Consider the following 19,401-nt stretch of genomic DNA (forward strand, 5'->3'; position numbering starts at 1 on the left):
TAGTACCTTTAATTGCTTAAACAGATTAGATTGAAAGGTTTTTTCATTTTTCACCTGTTTGTCACAGATTGACATTTGCCAATTCGCCGTCCATTATCATGTTTTTTTACGTTATTGTCATAGTTTTAATAACCTAACATTGTCGCAGATTGAGAGACACGCTTAACACTTATTACACATTATTATGTCACAGATTAAGTCTTTGTGTATTTATGTCACAGTTTGAGGAATGCATCTTTAAATTACAGCGGGTTATTAGATAATATATGATCATAGACATAAATGAAGAACATTTTGTACAGTTTGAGATCCGCCATCCACGTAACATGAAGAAAGGAGGAGGGATTCTCGTTCCGCCGTGAAATGGCAGCGCAACGGAATGGAAAAGCTGAAAGCCGATATGGACGGGAAATCTTTTGACGTTTATTGGAATATTTGTGGCCATTCGTTACTTATTTTATTGACTGATTTGGTACTAGGAGAAACGGGGACTTTTATCGAATCTCGCTGAATGCATGCGACGGAATTTCGCTGGGAAACTTTTAAAATTTCATCAGCGCGTTCGACTCTATATTAACAAATTTTCTTTTCATTAATCATGGTGGAACAGCTTTACACAATTGTTTTATATTAAACTAACGCAAACTAATTTTGATGATTTTTCAGATTCCAATTATGAAAACCACAATTAAAATAATTTTCTGCTAAAATATTTTATCACAGGTACTTTATCTCTTGCCAAAATTCTTGACACAATCAGTTCCATTTTTTAAAGTGACATTTAAATTGAAAACAGATCAGAGTTCTTCGAACCACGAACAGACAAATCCACGACTAAAATTAGTATGAAACAAAAATTATGAAATGACAATACTAATAACATAACAAAAATTAATACCGGAAAGTCCAATTTTGTACGATTTTCCAATTATGTCCCATGCGTGCGAACCGTATCTAAATTTCTCTAATAAACAATAAACAGTGTTAATCTCAAGTTGTAGCAGTCTCGCCCGTTTAAGTACCTACCTTACCGACAGTCAGCATTCTCAAGTTGTCGTCTTGTTTTGCGAACTACTCTGAAAGGGGAGTCGCTATATGCACAGCGACTAGTCGACAGGGGGCGTGGCCAACATATCCGAGCATACCCGAATGTGTTCCGAGTAAATTGTTTCTCACTGCCTGTGATCAGTGAAACGCGGTGGGCGGTGAAAAGAAACGTCAGAAATCAACAGAAATGGCGTCTTTGAGTGCCGGTTTAGACCGTCTTTTAGACGTTTCGTTAAGTAATTTCAAAAAGAATTCAGAGACAGGTGTTATCAGTGGATACATTGACAATGAAGTAAATTATGAAGCATGTCTTTGTTCTGTGAACGCGTTGGGGCACTCTTTTTCAACGAGAGACAGTATGAAAAAGAAGTTGGGAGGTAAGTTCTAAACCTTAGGGCCTAGGTCTAGGGTAGGCCTTCCCATTTCTTCAGTTCATAAGCAGCTGCTGATATTTACGAGTTATTCGAAATTAACATTTCCAATCTTTCAGATGCAGTATACACGTTCTGCCCGCCTACAGTGGAGTTCTTTGGGATGCCATTTACATTCGGTATGAATGCGTACAGAGAGTGCGCCCAAGGCCCCCGACTACACCGCCCAAATAACAAGAAGAAAAGAAAGTTGAATTGGTATGTTAATACACCCTTGAACCACATCAGCTAGGCCTACTCCCCTTCGTCTTTCAATAGTAGCATTGACAGAGCACCGAGGACTCTTTGGTCCAAGATTAATGTATATAACCTCAAAATGATCACCGTATCGTCGGTGATGTGTTTAAAATAAAATAAAAAGCGATGGGCCTGGGCCTAGGTAAGCTAGGACTAGATTACACCAGGGGCCTTCCTAATATGGCAGTTGCAGCTCCGTCTCATTTAGATTATCACGACAATCACACCAATCACAATTCATCTTTGTGTGTTAAAAAGTGTGCCGTGGCTCGTAACACATCCTCCTGTCGTATTAGTCTAAAGAAGACCGTGCTCAAAGTGCCAAATTAATTAAAGCCCCTGCAGCTTGTAATGTTTTCCCGTCCCCCTTACTCTCGTTAACGGATTAATGTTTTCGTCACGTTTGTTTTGGCTCTTCTCGCGGTTTATCAACCCTTCAATCTTAACGAATTAATATGTCACGTTGTGTCAATTTTTTGTTTCGACAGGGATTAATTCATTGAAGGATCCTGTTAATTGGTTGTGGTAACTTTGGTTCTTTTTAGATGAGGCGTGTTACATTCTGTATGGTTTGAAAATAAGACAATGACCGACTACCCTGATTTTAACTACCTTTTCCTACCTTGTTTGCTCGCCCAAACGTTTCCGGTTGCTGCAGTTGATAATGTGCTAATATAATGAGACAATTAATTACAAATTAAGTACATAAAATTCACTATAGACAATTCAATTCAAGATGCACAAGATTCTAAGTTAATGATTTGACTATGGATTGTTAGTTTTGTGAGTTATTTCTATGAGTAGGTATTTTCGGGAATAGCTAGAGACAAAACATGTGTTGCTTTCGATTGGTCTCCGTCCAAATCCCACCCATCAACGTGACCAGCTCGAGAGCAGCCAAGTTGATGGTCCAATCCCAACACCTCCAGAAATGAATTGAATATCGCTCAGCGACAGATGAGATAATGACATGTTTTGCCTCCTGCCGGAGGGTGATGAAGGTGGAATGTGGGTCCTTGGTGGTAGCTGTTGATGTTGATGTTGATGATGAATGATGAAGATTCATCTTATACCGTTAGGTACAAGGAGCTGCTCTGGTCCGGTGGCATGATAGCCTGGTGTCAGGAACCATTTGGGTCACGTGGGTAGCGCGAGGTTTAGGTCGCGTCAACCTCCCCCAAATCGATGATGAGTTGAGCTTCGCCAGCATGCCGAAAATTAGGAGTCCACTCTACTAACCTCAAACATAAACATATACTGAAGTGGTTTGCATCAGCAACGTCAGGAGTTCGGGAGTCCCGTGAACACCCCTCTGGTTTACGCTCGTAAAGATAATGATGAATTCAGCTTCAGTTTGTTCGACTTCGCCTCTGCAGTCACGCTACTCCAAATAGCTCCTGGCTCCAGTCTATACAGCTTCCCGTTCCAGTAGAGGTAATGACACATATTTATCATATGTACAATACAGAACATACTTCAAGTCTTTCGTCCACACTCAAAATAGTCATGTCAATATTTAATTTGAACGGGGCGTCCATCCGACATAACGAATGTTTCCTAGACGGGAGATTTTACCCCACTTCAAAGTCATGGTCATTCGCTCTATCGTTTGTTACCCTCCGTTCGCTTCAAATATCAAAGAATGGTAGAAATTGATATCCTCGACTTCCGGCGCTAAGGATCAGGGATACTGGAATCATCAGGTCGTGAATCTGAAATCATCCGATCTCCGTCAGCTCAAACGGTTTCAGTCGGAGTCAATTTCCAACCTAATTCTGGATGACTTCTCCTCCTATAGTGGGGTAAATACTTATTGAATTTGACAGGAAGGACGTCAGAAAGCGCCGAAACAACTTCATATTAGTCACGATCCCTTCGTTCTGTCAGCGAGAAAATCCTCCTCACACGCCAGCCAAGAATAGCATAGCCCTTATCCGCTTTGTTCCTTCGTCTACCAGCTAACTCAAGTAGGAAAGCCCATTAGCAATTTTCGTTCCCTTCGATCTGAACTCAGTGAAAGCGTCCTCTCACCAGCTGAAAATACTCGAAACAGGGGTCTATTCCAGGTGACTATCTAAGGCTGGTCCGCCAACACCTTCGACAGAAACCGGTGCTTGTACGGGAATAACTCAACCACACCAATAGCAGGGGAAAAAGCCGGCGCTGCTATACTAAAATAGACGTTATATCGGTATCCAGGGTTATCGACTTTGCTAACACAAGAGTCCCTATTAGGCAAGCCAAATTACAAATTTCGTTCCCTTCGCTTTTGTCGCTTTGGTAAGATAGGACAGCCTACGGAAAATTCGTACACTCCGTCCCCGTCAAACTTATGAAAAATGAAAATCTCACTTCATAGAATAGGAATGCCAGACAGATGAATTCTCCCGGCGGCTAGCTGTAACCCGCTGCGTTATCCCGATTCAAAAATGAATGAAAAGAGTGATGTTTGAATAAGTTATATTTAATTAAATATATTTTATGAATTCCGTATAACCTAATCGTTAAATATTATTACTGGAGAATTATTAAATCATCTTAAATTGCAGAAAACAAAATTGTCTAGCTCATAAACAATGTCTATTGTTGAATGATCTTAAGCGGCTTCAGGGTAACCGCTCTTAGTCCTTTTGTAATCGCCAAGACCCGGTCACTTCAATGCATTAGGTGATTTATGGCCTCCCTTGCTAACAGGTCCGGACCTATAGTGCTCAAGTTAAATACCCTTACTTCAAAATACAATTGGATTATTCGGTTTACATTAAGGAAATAAGTGTTAATAATTAGATTATAATAGACTTACCGATACATCTTAGTGTCAACAATCCAAATAATTATAAAAAAACAAACACAGTCACATGCAGAAAACTCATGCTGTTAGAAAACCGCACCTTCTACACTAAAAGATTTTAGCCGTGTTTGCGTCCCGACGATTAATTCTTGTTGACGCGCTTCTTAGTTTTTACTAACTCGACTATCTTAAAACGCTGACCGATCCTGATTATTCCTGACCGTCTCCCACCGTTTTCAAAACCTGACTATCAAAACTGACTACCCGCCCGCGCTCCTTAACCACGACTATCGACTTGCTTCTTCCGCCCTTCAACGCTGACTGTCTTGACCGTCTCCCCGCGCTTTCAAATCCAGACTCCCAAAAACAGACTACCCGCCCACGCTCCTTAACCACGACTATCGACTTGCTTCTTCCGACCTTCAACGCTGACTGCCTTGACCGTCTCCCCGCGCTTTCAAATCCAGACTCCCCCTTCTCAAACCAACCCCCCAAATCACCATATGCGATTTCTAATTTATGTTCTTTTGAATTCTGAATGCTTTTTGTTTTCAAAAGACAGAAATGCACTAAAGGAACACATCAATTATGGCCCTAGAACCTGTCACATTAATTTTAAATCGTCTCAAAACCAATAAATTGTTACTCCTCCAGTGAAATGTCTAACTCTTTGTTCAAAGGATGAAACTTGACTACCCCCAGTCCAGTGGCGTGTTGGCCCACCAGCATTTTAGCTCGGCTTACTATTATCAACCACCATCACGGAGGTCTCTGCCGATACAGTGCATGTTCCCATTTTTTTTTCTCTACCCTAATAAATCTAAACACTTGTTTCTAAAGCAGCTTTAAGGCCAACATCTGGTAAACTCCTACTTCGTGAAATCAACTGAAAATTTCTTTCCCACCATAATAAATCAACAATAAAAAAAATTTATCCCAGGGCGAGTCCATCACAAGCTATATCTCATTTCACAATTTTAATTCATATCACACTGGATTATAACCACACTTGTAATTTTATACGAATGTCAACATTGCATAGGCCCTAACAACTTTTGTAAAAGTTAATCATCTGCGTCAAATAAGTTAACCATGGGCAATTTATTTGCCGCACAAATAATAGGCGTCTTATACGTATAAGCCTATTAGACCCTATACCTTGAATTGTTCTTTCAGGCTGATCACCCAAACCATAAGAAGAAGAGGTTCCGAGTTTTGGACTCCAAGAAGCTTGGTTGTCCCGCAACGATGAGTGTGAAACAAATAAAATATTTTCCAGAATTTCCTGTTCCACCTCAAATTGCAGAAAGAGCAAAAACCAAGGTATGATAGTTTATTTTCTCTGCTTATCCCTACATGGGCAATCACTTTATAACATTATTTTAATGTTTTCACTATAGTTAGATGCAGTGTTGTGTCAGATACTAAGTATCTAGATACAGATACTTGGAAAAATTTGTAGCTAGATACAGATACAAGATACAGACAGCAGATTGCCAACATGTTCTCTAATTACTTTGGATCAGTTTATACTCAGTCGAATCCCACATCAAATACTTTCGGACTAAATGCTGCTCTATTCAACCAATTTAGTCTTAGTAAACTTAATGTAAGCATGGAATCAATCAAATCCTGTTTAGAAAGAATTGATATACATAAAGGCCCAGGACCAGACAAAATACCTCCCCTGTTTGTAAGATGTTGCTCTAGCTCGTTGATTAAGCCACTTTTCATTATATTTAATGAATCATTATCTACAGGAACTTTCCCAGATTTATGGAAAAATGCACATATTGTTCCAATACATAAAACTGGTGATCAGTCTTTTGTGAAAAATTATCGACCAATCAGTATTTTATCATGTTTTGCAAAAGTCTTCGAATCTATAATGTATAATTTCATATTCACACACTTTAAACCACAATTATGCATTAATCAACATGGATTTGTTCCCAACAGATCTATTAATTCTAATCTTCTTGACTTCTGTGATTACGTTTGCAGTGCTTTTAACGAAAGAACTCAAGTAGATACCATTTACACAGATTTTAAAAAGGCATTTGATAAAGTAAACCATTCTATTCTACTACAGAAGCTTGATCGTATAGGTATCCACGGTGATCTATTAAGATTGTTTAAATCTTACTTGGAAAATAGAACACAGTTAGTACTTATAAATGGGTATGAGTCACCTCCCATAATTGTAACCTCAGGTGTACCTCAGGGGTCCAATCTTGGCCCTCTGCTTTTTTTAATCTTTATTAATGACCTTGGCCCCATGTTACGCTGCCATTTCGTTTTATTTGCTGATGATCTCAAGATTTACCGTAAAATTTCCACTGATTCTGATCAAGTTATGCTACAAGAAGATCTTTACACACTATATAGCTGGTGTACTCAAAACGATATGTTTCTAAATATTGATAAATGTTACATTATAACCTTCACTCGTAACAGAAGACGAAAGAATCGTGCATATTTCATTAATAATGTTCAATTAAATGCAGTCACCACTATTAGAGATCTAGGAATCACACTTGATTCAAAATTTAAGTTTGATGTACATATCAGTGATATCACGAGTAAATCCTTGAAAATGATTGGTTTTATACATAGAATATCGAAACCATTTAAAAATACCCAATCCATTATAACCTTGTACCACTCGTTGGTCAGAAGCAAATTGGAATATGGTAGTGTTATCTGGAACCCTCACTACTTGAAATATTCAAAAACTATTGAATCTGTACAAAAAAAATTTCTAAGATTGTTATCGTTTAAACTTGGACTAAGTTCCGTACTGCAGTCTTATGAGGAACGACTCCAATACTTTAACTTTACGACCCTGGATAAAAGAAGACAATTTGCTGACTTAATATGTCTACACAAAATTATTCATGACAAGCTTGAAGCAACTCAATGTGTGAGCAATATTCTTATTAAAATTCCTAATAGACGTAATCTAAGGAATCATAATATATTCCATCTAGAATTATTTAAGAATAATATTGCATACCTACTTCAATCCATTATCTAGAATGTGTCGTCTGTACAATTCTATTGAGTATAACTACATAGATATATATGCAAATAGTCTCACTTATTTTAAAAAGCAAATTAGCAATAGATTGTGAATGTTTGTTGTTTTTTTTATTTACTCTATTTGTTTTCTGTTTTATTTTCCTTTCTCTTGTTTTTTTGGATAATATATTTATCTGTATGTTTTGTTTTTGTTATCTCTTTTTTTGCCTTTGCTCATGTTTTGCTGTTTATATATTTTTTGTTAATACATAGTGTATAATGACACTTAATCTGTGCATGATGTGAACATTTTTAAGTGGACTGTTGACATATACGTTTTTTTTTTGCAGCGCTTTTCTAATGTTTTTTTTCATGTTAATAGTCTGTAAATGTTCCTAAACAATAAATAAATAAATAAATACATTGCAAAATTGTATCTGTATCTAGATACATATACTTTTTAAAAGTAACTCACAGATACTCGGATACTTTTCTTCTTTTTTGGGGGAAAACTTAAAAAATATATATTATATATTATCGAAAACAGCGATTACTTTAATTTCTTAAAGACGGTAGACGTAAACGCTTGTGATTATTTTACATATTTACACTTGCTTGTTTTATTCGTTGCCAAAAAGATATTGGCAAATTGGCCTGCAAGCGGTGATACTCGCGAGTACCCGGGTAGCATATTACTACCCGGGTACCCGACGCCCCTTGGATAAATTAAAAATACGTGAACTATGTGTAACTTGATTACTTTGGGTTCTGATGGAAAATTAAAAAAAAAAAAAAAAATATTCATTATTTTTATTTTATTTTTTAAATTCATTTTTTTTATATACGAGGGTACCCTGGTACTCTGTTACTCAGGTTAGGACCCATGTATATAAACTGCTATAAAATATTATACACTAGATGGACAAAGGTACCACTAGCTGAATCTGTGTCATGAATCTGTGAGAAAACTTTAAAATTAACTAGAGAAAATCGGTAAAGAAGTTCACTTCTCTTTCACTCTATAAATGCTGGCGTCCCACAAGGATCGGTTCTATCTCCGACTTTGTTTTTGTTGCACATCAATGACCTTTTGACATGTGCACCGATTCATTGTTACGCGGATGACAGTACAGTTCATGATAGCTTTTTGTTTGACAAGCCCCCAAAGGGCACACAAACTCCAACGGCTCGGAGGGCTTTGAAGCAGAGAATGGACGGTTATCTCGAGAGTATTTCCTCCTGGGGTAAAAATAATCTCGTCGAATTTCATGTTTCAAAGACCCAATCCTGTCTGATTACGTCTAAAAGAGATCCAAATGATAATCTAGTCTCCTTCAACGGAAGCAATCTTCCGAACAGGCCTTCCATTGATATGCTTGGTGTAACTATAAGTGACCAGCTCAGGTACGGGAGCTCCATCGAAGCCAGAGTAAAGCTGGCCTCTCAGAAGCTGGGCGTACTGTACAGGGCCCGCAGATACTTTAATAGTACACAACTGCTGACCTTGTACAAATCGCAAGTGCGCCCTACTGTCGAATTTGGCAGCCATCTCTGGTCCGGAGCCTCTAAATACCTGAAAAAAACCCTTGACTCTGTGCAAAAACGGGCGGTCCGTTTGATAGATTCCCCAATCTTAACAGACGGACTGCAACTTTAGAGCACAGGCGTCAGGTAGGTATGCTGTCCTTGTTCTATCGGTATTACAATGTAAGATGCTCTGAGGAACTAGCGTCATTGATCCCTTCGGCACCGGTGCGTAGTCGGGATACACGCCAAACCCGCGCCCAACATTTGTACACGGTTGACATTTGTCACATGAGAACGGGTCGCTTCTACGATTCGTTCTTAAGTTCAACAGCTCGGCTGTGGAACGAACTGCCGGCCTCCGTGTTTCCTCCCTCCTACAACATGGGACTCTTCAAGACCCATGTTCACTCCTTCCTCTCCACAAAAAGACCCTCCACACAGCATCCCCAAAGATGACATAGACCCTGAGGGAAATTATTTTCTTCAGGGCCTCCTGTGTGGAGTTAATATAAAAAAAAAAACTTCGAAAATAAAGTATCTGAAAGTATCTGAGGTGTCAGATACTAGTAAAAATGTATCTAGATACAGATACAGTTATAGAAATATAGCTAGATACAGATACACAAAAATGTATCTAGATACTTCACAACACTGGTTAGATGCAAGGTTATACAAATACCGTTTTGGACAACACACATTTGTTTAGAAGGAAATGTGGTGGGAATACGCAACTTCCCATCGCTTACTTAAACCTATTTTCAACATTCGTATCTATTAAATTTGACTGTGCTGCCATGGTAGATGTCAGCACAGTACCATGGCCGGAAATATGATTCCCAGGGCCTCAACACTGCAAAATAGAAGGTGTGAAGCATACTTCCCTGTGCCCTTCAGGAAATCAGATATTTTTTTGTTGAAAATATTATTTTATATTTTTTACTGCCTACCAAACCAATAATTACTGTTTTTGTAGGGTTCTGTTATTTTTATTTATAGTAAAATATTGTGGCTTGTTTTCAGATTCCGAAACAAGTGAAGGCAGCCCTTCAATCCACCAGCCCACCTAAATGTGTGCTACGTTATTACGTCTCGGCAACCGGAGAAGCGAGCCACAACCACAGCAGAGACGCGGCCAAGATGACCCAAGAAATTCATCCTGACCTGATACAGGAGATCAACAGGCTTGTTGAAGCTGGAGTTTCCTCAGTACGAGATGTGTCTCTATTATTGGAGCAATTTATTAAACATAAATTTTAGGATGGGGCAGAACCTGATCGGCTCAATTCAGGATTTATCTGTCATGTTTTTAAAGGGGTTTGTTCCCTCAATGTTTATATTTCCTTTGTGTGGTGTAATATATTATTTTCCATTAATAAAATAATATCAAATTTTATTTTATTTTTTTATTGGTTTTCAAGCTACAATCCCGTTAAACTGCAATAAAGCAGTTTGTCAACAGGATGTTAATGATCAATTACCTACATACACACATACTATAACTATACAATTAACACACCTAAATTAATATAAACTATCTCTATTTAGTAACCATTGTTTCAGCATATATCTCAATCTGTTTGTAGAATCGCAATTTTTTATATTAATGGGTAACATGTTAAGCATTTTTGGCACGTTAAATTCTAGGGTTGGCCATCCGTATTTATTATTATATTTTGGAACAAGCATTCCTTCATTCTTTGTAAACCTTGTATTATATTCATTATCCACTTTCTTTTTATAATCAGACCCAGATATATGTTGAATCAATATTTTGTACCATAATAAGGCCTGCACCGGTAATATTGTTAAATTCCGATACAACAATGATATGTTTCGTCTCTGTGAAAAAATATGTTTTTGAGCTAATAACTTAACCATAGAATTTTGTACTGATTGCAGGTGGTTTAAATTAGTTTTACAAGAGTGATCCCAAGTAGTTAAACCATACCATAAAGTTGATTCTGCGAGTGATAAGTAAATCATTTTTAAAATATTCACCGGAACGAAACATTTCAGTTTGTATATCCTACCCACTATCCCTCTCAGCCGCTTGCAAGTTTTGTTTATTTGTGTATCCCATTTGAAATGACAATCAACAGTCACCCCCAAATAAACGTATTCATTTACCAGTTCAATACTTTCACACATACAGGGCTGTAAAATGTTTTGATGAATACATATAAAGTTATGTGAAATTATTTTAGGCATGATCTGAAATGAAGCATGTGGAGACCGTATGTGCATCAATTTAGTTTTCTTGGTATTGATGATTAGACCTGCGTCATGTGACCATTTTATCAGGGACGTAAAGTCATGTTGCATATATTTAATCGCAATGGATAATTATTCATCGGATATGACAAGAGCAGTGTCGTCAGCATATACAAAGTGTCTTACATATTTAAATATTTTTTTCATTATTGATACAAATATAATATAAAGGGTTGGACCCAAAATCGACCCCTGCGGGACTCCAGCATAGATTTTTTTCCTCCAGCTCATTTTTTCTAATATTTTTACACAGATATGTCTATTAAATAAATAATTTTTAAACAAATTAAGTAGGTTACCTCTAATTCCAATTGCTTCTAAGATTTTTAATAATTTCTATGGGTCAATTGTATCAAACGCTTTGGAGTTATCTATAAATAGTACTAAAACATGTCTTTTATGGTTTAATTCATTATTAATATAATTTGAAAAATCCTGTAATAAATTCTCTGTGCTTTTTTTCTTTTGAAAGCCATATTGTTTTTGGTCTATAATGCAAAATTTTTCTAAGTAAGAATATGAATTAATGAATTGCCCAACTTCCTTCATTGCTCACTTATCCTTCAACATACTATATGGCATCCAAATTTTCACATAGACTCCAAATAATGCTAGTTTTACTTTCCCATAGGTGTACTGTTTTGTAATGTAAAAAGATTAGATACTTATAGTATATATAGGCCTAGTACGAATCTGTACAAAAGTTGAACATAGGGCCTGCCACAAGTCTTTTATTGTCCAAAAGTTAATTATATTTGCAGGAATTAGAATGTGGTTGCCATACCAAACAGTCTTTATTAAGGCTTTGGAATCGACTTTATGATATTGGCCCTATAGTAATGTAATCTAACTAAATGAAATCAAGGTGCAAGAATAAGGAAGTTGAGTCCATTTTTTTAATTTTTTTTTATCAATGTTCGCATTCAAACTTAAATACTTATATTTTTTTTTAAAGTTTGTTTTCATAATTAAATTAATTCTCAAAGTTTAAATTTTATGAAGCCCGCCAAAACGAGCGGAATCCGAGCGGTAAGAGGCGGGGTGTGGGTGTGACGTCATTCGAACTGTGAAAACCACGTCGCTTAAGCATATTGTATGGAAAAATTTTAATTCTTCAACAAAGAATTCCAGTAATTTTTTTACCAATGTTAACCGTCTATTAGAATTGATTTTATTAAAAAAAAAAGAAAATCGATTAAGATTTCATAGTTAAAATAATATTTTAAGTTAGAATATTAGCTTATCTTCATAAGTGCCTACCAAAACACGATTCCGCAATCTACACATCTTCTTAGCTAAGCAGCAAACCAGAACTCGAATATTAAGGCGCAATTGCTTGCGCCTACCAAATCATGAATCCGCAATCTACACAACTTCTTAGCTAAGCAGCAAACCAGAACTCGAATATTAAGGCGCAATTGCTCGCGCCTACCAAAACACGATTCCGCAATCTACACAACTTCTAAGCTAAGCAGCAAACAGAACTCGAATATTAAGGCGCAATTGCTCGCGCCTACCAAAACACGATTCTGCAATCTACACAACTTCTTAGCTAAGCAGCAAACCAGAACTCGGATATGAAGGCGCAATTGCTCGCGCCTACCAAATCATGAATCCGCAGTATACACAACTTCTTAGCTAAGCAGCAAACCAGAACTCGAATATTAAGGCGCAATTAACTCGCGCCTACCAAAACACGGTTCCGCAATCTACACAACTTCTTAGCTAATCAGAAAACCAGAACTCGAATATTAAGGCGCAATTGCTCGCGCCTACCAAAACACGATTCCGCAATCTACACATCTTCTTAGCTAAGCAGCAAACCAGAACTCGAATATTAAGGCGCAATTGCTCGCGCCTATTAAATCATGAATCCGCAATCTACACAACTTCTTAGCTAAGCAGCAAACCAGAACTCGAATATTAAGGCGCAATTGCTCGCTCCTACCAAAACACGATTCCGCAATCTACACAACTTCTTAGCTAAGCAGCAAACCAGAACTCGAATATTAAGGCGCATTTGACTCGCGCTTTCCAAAACACGATTCCGCAATCTACACAACTTCTTAGTTAAGCAGCAAACCAGAACTCGAATATTAAGGCGCAATTGCTTGCGCCTACCAAATCATGAATCCGCAATCTACACAACTTCTTAGCTAAGCAGCAAACCAGAACTCGAATATTAAGGCGCAATTGCTCGCGCCTACCAAAACACGATTCCGCAATCTACACAACTTCTAAGCTAAGCAGCAAACAGAACTCGAATATTAAGGCGCAATTGCTCGCGCCTACCAAAACACGATTCTGCAATCTACACAACTTCTTAGCTAAGCAGCAAACCAGAACTCGGATATGAAGGCGCAATTGCTCGCGCCTACCAAATCATGAATCCGCAGTATACACAACTTCTTAGCTAAGCAGCAAACCAGAACTCGAATATTAAGGCGCAATTAACTCGCGCCTACCAAAACACGGTTCCGCAATCTACACAACTTCTTAGCTAAGCAGCAAACCAGAACTCGAATATTAAGGCGCAATTGACTCGCGCCTACCAAAACACGATTCCGCAATCTACACATCTTCTTAGCTAAGCAGCAAACCAGAACTCGGATATGAAGGCGCAATTGCTCGCGCCTACCAAATCATGAATCCGCAGTATACACAACTTCTTAGCTAAGCAGCAAACCAGAACTCGAATATTAAGGCGCAATTGCTCGCGCCTACCAAATCATGAATCCGCAGTATACACAACTTCTTAGCTAAGCAGCAAACAGAACTCGAATATTAAGGCGCAATTAACTCGCGCCTACCAAACACGATTCCGCAATCTCCACAACTTCTTAGCTAAGCAGCAAACCAGAACTCGAATATTAAGGCGCAATTGACTCGCGCCTAGCAAAACACGATTCCGCAATCTACACAACTTCTTAGCTAAGCAGCAAACCAGAACTCGAATATTAAGGCGCAATTGACTCGCGCCTACCAAAACACGATTCCGCAATCTACACAACTTCTTAGCTAAGCAGCAAACCAGAACTCGAATATTAAGGCGCAATTGCTCGCGCCTACCAAATCATGAATCCGCAATCTACACAACTTCTTAGCTAAGCAGCAAACCAGAACTCGAATATTAAGGCGCAATTGACTCGCGCCTTCCAAAACACGATTCCGCAATCTACAAAACTTCTTAGTTAAGCAGCAAACCAGAACTCGAATATAAAGGCGCAATTGCTCGCGCCTACCAAATCATGAATCCGCAATCTACACAACTTCTTAGCTAAGCAGCAAACCAGAACTCGAATATAAAGGCGCAATTGCTCGCGCCTACCAAATCATGAATCCGCAATCTACACACTTTCTTAGCTAAGCAGCAAACCAGAACTCGAATATTAAGGCGCAATTGACTCGCGCCTACCAAAACACGATTCCGCAATCTACACAACTTCTTAGCTAAGCAGCAAACCAGAACTCGAATATGAAGGCGCAATTGCTCGCGCCTTCCAAAACACGATTCCGCAATCTACACAACTTCTTAGCTAAGCAGCAAACCAGAACTCGAATATTAAGGCGCAATTGCTCGCGCCTACCAAATCATGAATCCGCAATCTACACAACTTCTTAGCTAAGCAGCAAACCAGAACTCGAATATGAAGGCGCAATTGCTCGCGCCTTCCAAAACACGATTCCGCAATCTACACATCTTCTTAGCTAAGCAGCAAACCAGAACTCGAATATTAAGGCGCAATTGCTCGCGCCTACCAAAACACGATTCCGCAATCTACACAACTTCTTAGCTAAGCAGCAAACCAGAACTCGAATATTAAGGCGCAATTGACTCGCGCCTCCTAAAACACGATTCCGCAATCTACACAACTTCTTAGTTAAGCAGCAAACCAGAACTCGAATATGAAGGCGCAATTGCTCGCGCCTTTCAAAACACGATTCCGCAATCTACACATCTTCTTAGCTAAGCAGCAAACCAGAACTCGAATATTAAGGCGCAATTGCTCGCACCTACCAAATCATGAATCCGCAATCTACACAACTTCTTAGCTAAGCAGCAAACCAGAACTCGAATATTAAGGCGCAATTAACTCGCGCCTACCAAAACACGGTTCCGCAATCTACACAACTTCTTAGCTAATCAGAAAACCAGAACTCGAATATTAAGGCGCAATTGCTCGCGCCTACCAAAACACGATTCCGCAATCTACACATCTTCTTAGCTAAGCAGCAAACCAGAACTCGAATATTAAGGCGCAATTGCTCGCGCCTATTAAATCATGAATCCGCAATCTACACAACTTCTTAGCTAAGCAGCAAACCAGAACTCGAATATTAAGGCGCAATTGCTCGCTCCTACCAAAACACGATTCCGCAATCTACACAACTTCTTAGCTAAGCAGCAAACCAGAACTCGAATATTAAGGCGCATTTGACTCGCGCCTTCCAAAACACGATTCCGCAATCTACACAACTTCTTAGTTAAGCAGCAAACCAGAACTCGAATATGAAGGCGCAATTGCTCGCGCCTTCCAAAACACGATTCCGCAATCTACACATCTTCTTAGCTAAGCAGCAAACCAGAACTCGAATATTAAGGCGCAATTAACTCGCGCCTACCAAAACACGGTTCCGCAATCTACACAACTTCTTAGCTAATCAGAAAACCAGAACTCGAATATTAAGGCGCAATTGCTCGCGCCTACCAAAACACGATTCCGCAATCTACACATCTTCTTAGCTAAGCAGCAAACCAGAACTCGAATATTAAGGCGCAATTGACTCGCGCCTTCCAAAACACGATTCCGCAATCTACAAAACTTCTTAGTTAAGCAGCAAACCAGAACTCGAATATAAAGGCGCAATTGCTCGCGCCTACCAAATCATGAATCCGCAATCTACACAACTTCTTAGCTAAGCAGCAAACCAGAACTCGAATATTAAGGCGCAATTGACTCGCGCCTTCCAAAACACGATTCCGCAATCTACAAAACTTCTTAGTTAAGCAGCAAACCAGAACTCGAATATAAAGGCGCAATTGCTCGCGCCTACCAAATCATGAATCCGCAATCTACACACTTTCTTAGCTAAGCAGCAAACCAGAACTCGAATATTAAGGCGCAATTGACTCGCGCCTCCTAAAACACGATTCCGCAATCTACACAACTTCTTAGTTAAGCAGCAAACCAGAACTCGAATATGAAGGCGCAATTGCTCGCGCCTTCCAAAACACGATTCCGCAATCTACACATCTTCTTAGCTAAGCAGCAAACCAGAACTCGAATATGAAGGCGCAATTGCTCGCGCCTTCCAAAACACGATTCCTCAATCTACACATCTTCTTAGCTAAGCAGCAAACCAGAACTCGAATATTAAGGCGCAATTAACTCGCGCCTACCAAAACACGGTTCCGCAATCTACACAACTTCTTAGTTAAGCAGCAAACCAGAACTCGAATATGAAGGCGCAATTGCTCGCGCCTTCCAAAACACGATTCCGCAATCTACACATCTTCTTAGCTAAGCAGCAAACCAGAACTCGAATATTAAGGCGCAATTGCTCGCGCCTACCAAATCATGAATCCGCAATCTACACAACTTCTTAGCTAAGCAGCAAACCAGAACTCGAATATTAAGGCGCAATTAACTCGCGCCTACCAAAACACGGTTCCGCAATCTACACAACTTCTTAGCTAATCAGAAAACCAGAACTCGAATATTAAGGCGCAATTGCTCGCGCCTACCAAAACACGATTCCGCAATCTACACATCTTCTTAGCTAAGCAGCAAACCAGAACTCGAATATTAAGGCGCAATTGCTCGCGCCTACCAAATCATGAATCCGCAATCTACACAACTTCTTAGCTAAGCAGCAAACCAGAACTCGAATATTAAGGCGCAATTAACTCGCGCCTACCAAAACACGATTCCGCAATCTACACAACTTCTCAGCTAAGCAGAAAACCAGAACTCGAATAAAAAGGCGCAATTGCTCGCGCCTACCAAAACACGATTCTGCAATCTACACAACTTCTTAGCTAAGCAGCAAACCAGAACTCGGATATGAAGGCGCAATTGCTCGCGCCTACCAAATCATGAATCCGCAGTATACACAACTTCTTAGCTAAGCAGCAAACAGAACTCGAATATTAAGGCGCAATTAACTCGCGCCTACCAAACACGATTCCGCAATCTACACAACTTCTTAGCTAAGCAGCAAACCAGAACTCGAATATTAAGGCGCAACTGACTCGCGCCTACCAAAACACGATTCCGCAATCTACACAACTTCTTAGCTAAGCAGCAAACCAGAACTCGAATATTAAGGCGCAATTGACTCGCGCCTACCAAAACACGATTCCGCAATCTACACAACTTCTTATCTAAGCAGCAAACCAGAACTCGAATATTAAGGCGCAATTGCTCGCGCCTACCAAATCATGAATCCGCAATCTACACACTTTCTTAGCTAAGCAGCAAACCAGAACTCGAATATTAAGGCGCAATTGACTCGCGCCTACCAAAACACGATTCCGCAATCTACACAACTTCTTAGCTAAGCAGCAAACCAGAACTCGAATATTAAGGCGCAATTGACTCGCGCCTTCCAAAACACGATTCCGCAATCTACAAAACTTCTTAGTTAAGCAGCAAACCAGAACCCGAATATAAAGGCGCAATTGCTCGCGCCTACCAAATCATGAATCCGCAATCTACACAACTTCTTAGCTAAGCAGCAAACCAGAACTCGAATATTAAGGCGCAATTGACTCGCGCCTTCCAAAACACGATTCCGCAATCTACAAAACTTCTTAGTTAAGCAGCAAACCAGAACCCGAATATAAAGGCGCAATTGCTCGCGCCTACCAAATCATGAATCCGCAATCTACACAACTTCTTAGCTAAGCAGCAAACCAGAACTCGAATATAAAGGCGCAATTGCTCGCGCCTACCAAATCATGAATCCGCAATCTACACACTTTCTTAGCTAAGCAGCAAACCAGAACTCGAATATTAAGGCGCAATTGACTCGCGCCTCCTAAAACACGATTCCGCAATCTACACAACTTCTTAGTTAAGCAGCAAACCAGAACTCGAATATGAAGGCGCAATTGCTCGCGCCTTCCAAAACACGATTCCGCAATCTACACATCTTCTTAGCTAAGCAGCAAACCAGAACTCGAATATTAAGGCGCAATTGCTCGCGCCTACCAAAACACGATTCCGATATCTACACAACTTCTTTGGTAAGCAGAAAACCAGAACTCGAATATTAAGGCGCAATTGCTCGCTCCTACCAAAACACGATTCCGCAATCTACACAACTTCTTAGCTAAGCAGCAAACCAGAACTCGAATATTAAGGCGCAATTGACTCGCGCCTCCTAAAACACGATTCCGCAATCTACACAACTTCTTAGTTAAGCAGCAAACCAGAACTCGAATATGAAGGCGCAATTGCTCGCGCCTTTCAAAACACGATTCCGCAATCTACACATCTTCTTAGCTAAGCAGCAAACCAGAACTCGAATATTAAGGCGCAATTGCTCGCGCCTACCAAATCATGAATCCGCAATCTACACAACTTCTTAGCTAAGCAGCAAACCAGAACTCGAATATTAAGGCGCAATTAACTCGCGCCTACCAAAACACGGTTCCGCAATCTACACAACTTCTTAGCTAATCAGAAAACCAGAACTCGAATATTAAGGCGCAATTGCTCGCGCCTACCAAAACACGATTCCGCAATCTACACATCTTCTTAGCTAAGCAGCAAACCAGAACTCGAATATTAAGGCGCAATTGCTCGCGCCTATTAAATCATGAATCCGCAATCTACACAACTTCTTAGCTAAGCAGCAAACCAGAACTCGAATATTAAGGCGCAATTGCTCGCTCCTACCAAAACACGATTCCGCAATCTACACAACTTCTTAGCTAAGCAGCAAACCAGAACTCGAATATTAAGGCGCATTTGACTCGCGCCTTCCAAAACACGATTCCGCAATCTACACAACTTCTTAGTTAAGCAGCAAACCAGAACTCGAATATGAAGGCGCAATTGCTCGCGCCTT

The 19,401-nt window shown here is 39.5% G+C and overlaps 1 protein-coding gene and 1 long non-coding RNA gene across 2 annotated transcripts in view; one reads left to right on the top strand and one right to left on the bottom strand.

The window, feature by feature from the left end:
* LOC149411499 (semaphorin-2A-like) overlaps positions 1-19,401 on the bottom strand; it is a 302,491-nt gene that overhangs the window by 105,823 nt on the left and 177,267 nt on the right. The window lies entirely within an intron of this gene.
* Positions 1,375-10,270, top strand: LOC149411500 (uncharacterized). The gene is made up of 4 exons (XR_016304787.1): positions 1,375-1,424; positions 1,538-1,676; positions 5,683-5,829; positions 10,075-10,270. It is a non-coding gene; the product is annotated as an uncharacterized LOC149411500 (long non-coding RNA).

The sequence above is a fragment of the Hesperophylax consimilis genome, chromosome 25 (assembly GCF_061612785.1).
Source record: "Hesperophylax consimilis isolate HC1 chromosome 25, BYU_Hcon_1.0, whole genome shotgun sequence".
Taxonomy (NCBI): Eukaryota; Metazoa; Arthropoda; class Insecta; order Trichoptera; family Limnephilidae; genus Hesperophylax; species Hesperophylax consimilis.